The sequence below is a fragment of the Callithrix jacchus genome, chromosome 4 (assembly GCF_049354715.1).
Source record: "Callithrix jacchus isolate 240 chromosome 4, calJac240_pri, whole genome shotgun sequence".
Taxonomy (NCBI): domain Eukaryota; kingdom Metazoa; phylum Chordata; class Mammalia; order Primates; family Cebidae; genus Callithrix; species Callithrix jacchus.
Window position 1 is genome coordinate 117035984 of NC_133505.1, and position 7063 is coordinate 117043046.

The following is a 7063-nucleotide window of genomic DNA, read 5'->3' on the forward strand; positions in this document are numbered from 1 at the left end:
GTATGGTGACCTCCTGGGAGTAGGGGATCACCAGGTTGCCTAAGGAGGGGTGAACCGGCCTAGGTTGGAAACGGAGCAGGTCAAAACTCCTGTGTTGATCAGTAGTGGGATCGAGCCTGTGAATAGCCACTGCACTCCAACCTAGGCAACATAGTGAAACCCCATCTCTTAAAAAAAAAAAAAAAAGGTATATTTTATGCTGCTTGTAATATAATACCACAGACTGGGTAACCCATCATGGACACAAATCTATTGGCCCACAGCCCTGATGCTGGGAAGTACAAGATTGAGGGGCTGGCATTTGGCAAGAGGTTTCCTGCTCCATCATTCCATAGTGGAAGGGCAAGAGTGGGAGTGTAATATTATATATATTAATAGATAGGTATACATACAAAGCTCCTGGCTCATAACTCCCATAACTCTTGTTATTATGTTGAGGCACTTTGGGCCTCCAAAAACAGAATCAATCTCTCTCTCTCTCTCTCACTCTCTCTCTCACCTTCTGTTGCCCTCCATTCACTTACTTCTTTCTCCCCCCAAGCCAGAACTCTTCTCTTGCCTTTCTATCTTGAAGCTGGTCAAGAAATTATCAGACCTACCTGGTCTGCCTGTAGGTCATAATACCCTCAGTTCAGAAGGGGTTCTGCTCCATACCCTGGAGGAAGGAATGCTGCACAGGGACCGCAAGATGAATCTGAACAGGCAGGCCTTGCTGAGTGTCCCTCAGTCTGTTAGCATTAGATCATACACTTTTTGTCCAGTCACATTTCCAAATGGTGGCCAATCATGGCTATCCAATGAAGTTTCCACAAAGGTCCAAGAGGACAGGGTTCGCGGAGCTTCCGGAAAGCTGAACACACAGAGGTTCCTGGAGGGCAGTGCACTCAGGGAGGGGACAGAGGCTCTGTGCGCCTTCCCCAATACCTCAATCCATGTGTCTCTCCGTCTGTATTCTTTGTAATATTCTTTATAATAAACTGGTAAGCATAAGTGTCTCCCTGAGTCCTGAGAGCCATTGTAGCAGATTAATCATGCCCAAAGAGAGGGCTGTGGGAGCCCAGAGCTGGTCAGTCAGAAGTTCTGGAGGCCCAGGCTAGTGACGGGTGTCTGAAGTGGGGGAAGTCTTGGGGACTGAGCCCTCACTTGTGGGATCTGAACTATCTCCAAGCAGATAGTATCCGAATTGAATCGGAGGACACCCAGATGGTGTCTGCTGCAAACGTGATTGCTTACTTGATGTGTGGGAAAAAACCTCCACATATTTGATCACAAAAGTCTTCTGTGTTGATGATTGTTGTGGTGTGAGAACACAGAAAAAACAATTTGAGTTTTTCCACACTCGGAGAGGTAGGGGAGAGAGAGAGAGAGAGAGAGAGACTCAGGGAGAGGGAGAGAGAGAGACTCAGGGAGAGGGAGAGAGGGAGGGAGAGAGAGACTCAGGGAGAGTGAGAGAGGGAGGGAGAGAGAGAGAGACTCGGAGAGGGAGAGAGGGAGAGAGAGAGAGAGAGACTCAGGGAGAGGGAGAGAGGGAGGGAGAGAGAGAGACTCAGGGAGAGGGAGAGGGAGGGACAGAGAGAGAGAGAGAAAGAGAGAGACAGAGAGAAGGAGGTAAAAAAAAATTTTTTAAATAATAAGGAACCCACTCCCACAGTAGCGGCATTAATCCATTCTTGAGTGTGGTGCCCTTATGACCCAAATACTTCCCATGAAGGTGAACCTCCCAACAGCATTGATTTGGGGCATAAAGTTGTAGGGTTCAGCCCTACAGGGTCCTTTGAGCCCCTCTCTGCTGGTGTGGAGAAGAGAAACTATAGAAATAAAAGACACAAGACACAGAGATAGAGAAAAGAGAGTTTGGGCCCAGGGGTCCACTGCCAACAAAAGCTTGGAGTCCAGCAGTGGCCCTGAGTATCTGCACACTCTGACTTTCATTGAGTACAGAACTGGGAGCAGGGTAGGTAGGGCGTGGCATTGGTGGTCAGCGGTAGGGTCAAGTACATCATGTGGCATATAGGTAGAGGCCAAGGCTTTCTAGTAGCCGAGATGAGGTAAGGAGCATAATGCATCAGCACTTTTCCATACTTGTCAAGAAAGACCAAAGACATTAAGATTTGTATTACTTTTACTGATTATCTCTTTTAAGAAAAAAGGAACAAGGTGCAGAAGCAGAACCTGAGAGTGGACATGGAACGCGACCACTGAAGCACAGCGTCGCATAGAGGCAATTAAGCCCCCGGGTGTCTGTGGGTGTCCCTGACAGCCGTCAGGCTTATCGTGAGAGCTTGGAGGAACAGAGTTTTCTCCCAACTCCCCCTAGGAAGGCGACGTCTCAGCCATCTTGGACTTCTCCTTCCCTGGCTGGCTAAACAGCGGGGGCTTTCCCAGCACTGGTGCTGCTGCACAGCCGAGGCGCCCTCCAGCAGCCCTTACACAGGTGTGGCAGAGGACTTAAAGTGTCTTGCCTTAGGATCATTCCTTTCACAATGTCACCCCAGGTTCACACTTCGAGACCTGAAAGGCATTAGTAAAAGAACTAAGATCACCTAGGAGTAACTAAGATCACATATGAATAAGATGACCTATGAATAACTACTATGGTTATATCTCTAGTTATTTTCTTCTTCATTATTTATGTGAGAATGTAATATTGGAGTTCAGGCCCCCTCAGTTCCCCTGAGAGGACTTTTCTCCAGGTTCTTGGTCAATCACTCCCCTAGAATGGGTGAGGAGACCACAGCGCAGTGCGCAATAAATACTGGACTTAAGAAGTGTTATAAAAAGTGATTTTATTTATTTAGAGAGAGAGAACCAGAGAAGGAGAGAAAAAGAAACAGCTAACTCTCACACTGAGTGAGAGCAAGAAAAGCCGCTCTCACATTAAGTGAAAAGGGTTCCCAGAGAGGGAAAACCAGAGAAGGAAAACTCTCACACTGAGTGAGAGAATCCAGAAAGAATCCAGGAGAGGAAATGCTATATTGGGGTTCAGAAGAGGAAGACAGGCTTCCACAAGAGAGTGTGGAAGGGGACTCCAGAGGGAAAATCCAGGAGAGAGAAAAACAGTTTCCACGAGAGTGTTCCTGGAAGAGGATCCAAACATGGAGTCCGAAGGGGTGTGGAAGAAAGGGACTTTTAACCTGGGAGGAACCCCCCACCTTCTCTAAGACCCCTGGCCGATGAAAGGGGTTCCTTTAAACTTTCCCTGGGGTGATTGACTCTTGGTTTCTTCCTGCGCGCCCAAAATTCAAACATAAACCATTAAATCTCCCGGATGGAGAGAGATGGGAGCGGGGCGTGGTGCTAGAAAGTTCTTGCCCTTAAATCTATGCCCTGTCGTGGACCCGGAAAGAGAACACATTCCCTCAAGAAAGGGCTGAGGCTTCTGACTCCTGCCTCAGCACTTATGGGGCCTTCTCCCCACAAGTTTCCAACACACAACTTTGGGGGACACATTCAAACCACAGCAAAAATATAGGTGAAATTTAATTTCACTTCATGGTGTTGAAAACAGATTAAAACCAAAGAATCAAACTCACTTTTATATTCTGATATATGAAATTATTCATTTTGTCCTTAAAAAGTAATGTAGTTGGTGTGGTGGCTCATGTCTGTAATCCCAGAACTTTGGGAGGCTGAGACAGACAGATCACCTGAGGTCAGGAGTTCGAGACCAGCCTGACCAACATGGAGAAACCCCATCTCTACTAAAAATACAAAATTAGCTGGGCATGATGGCGCATGCCTGTAATCTCAGCTACTTGGGAGGCTGAGGCAGGAGAATCGCTTGAACCCGGGAGGCGGAGGTTGCAGTGACCTAGATCACGCCATTGCACTCCAGCCTGAGCTAGAGAGAGACTGTTCCAAAAAAGAAAAGAAAGCACACATGCACATCAAAACATTTTCACTGAACATAGATGCCATTACATTCTCTTAGTTACAAAGTAAACAGTAGGTTCATAAACATTGTCCTATTATATATCCACTGAAAAAAATATATATCCCAAAAAAAAAGTCTTTGAAGGCACACCGGAATAGAATGTGCCCGCATTAAGAGCAGAGCTTTTATAGGACTGCCTGTCTCCAGCCGGCTCCCGGAACTACTGAAAACAGCTGCTACCCTCAGAAAGACAAGATGGTCTTGTTAATGATTTCAGTGGACTCATGAATCTCATCGCCCTTGATCAACAGCAGAGCCACAAAGCTGGTGATGCTGCCATGGGTTGGCTTGGCCAGAAGTCCATTATCTCAAAGTCATAGACACCTTCCAAGCATCACAATCTTGGTTTGGTTTCTTTAACAATAGCATTTAATAATCCTTTTCCTCTTACAGCACTCACAAAATCAGAAGGTAGCTTCATGAGTTCATTTCTCAATATCCATTTTTTCTGCATTTTCAGCAAAGTTTTCTTCTTCCAAAATCTCAAGGGCTCCAATAGCCACTCGAGGGCCTAGTTAGTTGCCACCGTAAGTGGACCCATGTTCCCCTGGCTTAATGGTCAGCATTGTCATCATCACACAGCACCGCAGACACAGGGGATAAGCCCCGAGGAAGGGCCTTTCCAAGGAAGACTATATCAGGTCCGACATTTTCATGACCAACAGCCAGCCACCTACCAGTTCCGGCCAATTTCATCAGTATTTCATCGGCAATAAACAGAACCTGGTGCCTGGTATGGAGCTCTCGCACCCCTACTAGGTAACCTGGATCCGGAACAACAATACTTGCTTCACCCTGAATTGGACCTGAAAAGGACACTCCAGGGCAGGCAGATCAGTATGGGGAATGGTGCCAAATCCCAGCATAAACGGTCCAAAACCATCGTAATTGGTCAGCTCCGTGAAACTGGACGTAGCAAATAACGTCCTACCCCAAAAGTTTCCAACTGCAAAAATAACCTTTGCTTTGTATTTCTAAATACTCTTCATGGTATAGCCCCACCTACGAGCTAGTTTACAGGCAGTCTCTGCAGCTTCCATGCCTGTATTCATAGGAAGAACTGTGTGGTACTTGAAAAGTTTAGTAATACTCTCTTCGTATTCACCAAGCATGTTATTATAGAAAGCTCTAGAGGTTAAGGTCAGTTTGTCCACTTGATTCTTTAGAGCATTCACAATCTTGGGGTAACAATGCCCTCGGCTGACAGCACTGTAAGAACTTGGGAAGTCAAAATATTTTCTGCCTTCTACATCTCATAAGTAAAGACTATTTTTTCTTCCCACAGTTCAGACTAGAATACAGATTTTTTTTTTTGAGACTGAGTTTCTCTCTTGTTGCCCAGGATAGAGTACAATGACACGATCTCCGCTCACTGCAACTTCTGCCTCCCAGACTCAAGCGGTTCTCCTGAGCAGCTGGGATTACAGGCATGAGCCACCACGCCCAGCTAATTCTGTATTTTTAGCAGAGACAGGATTTCTTCATGTTGGTCAGGTTGGTCTCAGACTCCTGACATCAGGTGATCTGCCTGCCTGGGCCTCCCAAAATGCTGAGATTACAGATGTGAGCCACTGCGCCTGGCCTAGAATACAGATTTTTAACCCAAGATCCAGGGACAGTCTTCAGAGAGTACAAAATCTCATGACAGCACCTGACCACCCAGGACACACGGCGGCTACAAAGCACAGCCTGGTTTTTTTCTTATTTCAAAGTTGGTTCTTTTGTTTGTTTGTTTGTTTTTGAGACAAGGTTTTGCTCTTTCACCAAGGCTGGAATGCATTTTAGCTCATTGCAACATCTGCCTCTTGGATTCAAGCAATTCTCTTGCCTTAGCCTTCTGAGTAGCTGGGACTACAGGCGTGTGCCACCACGCCTGGCTAATTTTTGTATTTTTAGTAGAGATAGAGTTTCACCATGTTGGCCAGGCTTGTCTCAAACTCCTGACCTCAAGTGGTTTGTCCACCACACCCTCCCAAAGTGCTGAGATTACAAGCATCAGCCACCGTGTCCAGCCCAAAGTTGGTTCTTTTTTTTTTTTTTTTATGGACACGAAGTCTCTGATGCCCAGGCTGAAGTGCAATGGCCCCATCTTGGCTCACTGCAACCTTGGCCTCCAGGGTTCAAGGGATTATCTTGCCTCAGCATCCTAACCACACCCGGCTAATTTTTGTGTTTTTAGTAGAGACAGGATTTCACCATGTTGGCCAGGCTGGTCTTGAACTCCTGAGCTTAAGCAATCCTCCTGCCTTGGCCTCCCAAAGGGCTTAGATCACAGGCATGAGCCAATACACCTGGCAGCCTCTCTTTTTTTTAATCATCTTATATTTCATTTCAAAATTTCTTTTCTGGCCGGGCATGGTGGCTCACACTTGTAATTCCAGCACTTTGGGAGGACAAGGCAGGTGGATCACTTGAGGTCAGGAGTTCAAGGCCAGCCTGACCAACATGGTGAAACCCCTTCCCTACTAAAAATACAAATTAGCCAGCATAGTGGCAGGAGCCTGTAGTGTAAGCTACTCGGGAGGCTGAGGCAGGAGAATCACTTGAACATGGGAGGCAAGGTTGCAGTGAGCCGAGATTGTGCCACTGCACTCCATCCTGGGCAACAGGGCAAGACTCTCAAACAAAAACATAATATCTTTTCTGAATGAAAATTGTGAAATAAGCATCAGCTTGATAGTGGGACTAATCAACTTTGTTTTTGTTTTGTAGCACATTGTATTTATTATCTTTTTAAAGATATCCAATATTTTCCCACAGAGGATCTACTAAAAATGACGATAAAAAAGTCTTGTAATTTGTCAACAGAAAACACTAGCCTTATTTTAAAGATTGAAATTTTTCTACCATGACATATTTTTGTTATTAGAGTGATACCACTAAAAGATGGAGAGGGAGTGTTCTAGTAACATTTTTGTAGTTAGACCCTCCTTTGCAGAAAGAAAACATGAGCAAGGTACAGTGACTCATGCCTATAATCTTAGCACTTTGGGAAACTGAAGCAGGAGAAATGCTTGACCCCAGGAGTTAGAGACCAGGGCAACACAGGGAAACTCCTGTCTTAAAAAAAAAAAAGATAAAAATTGGCTGGGTTTGGTGGCTCACACCTGAAATCTCAGCACATTGAGA

General features: G+C 45.8%; 1 pseudogene; it reads right to left on the minus strand.

Annotated features, from left to right (window-relative positions):
• Positions 1-4116: 4116 nt before the first annotated feature.
• LOC100399775 (ornithine aminotransferase, mitochondrial pseudogene) lies at positions 4117-5193 on the minus strand (annotated as a pseudogene).
• Positions 5194-7063: the final 1870 nt, after the last annotated feature.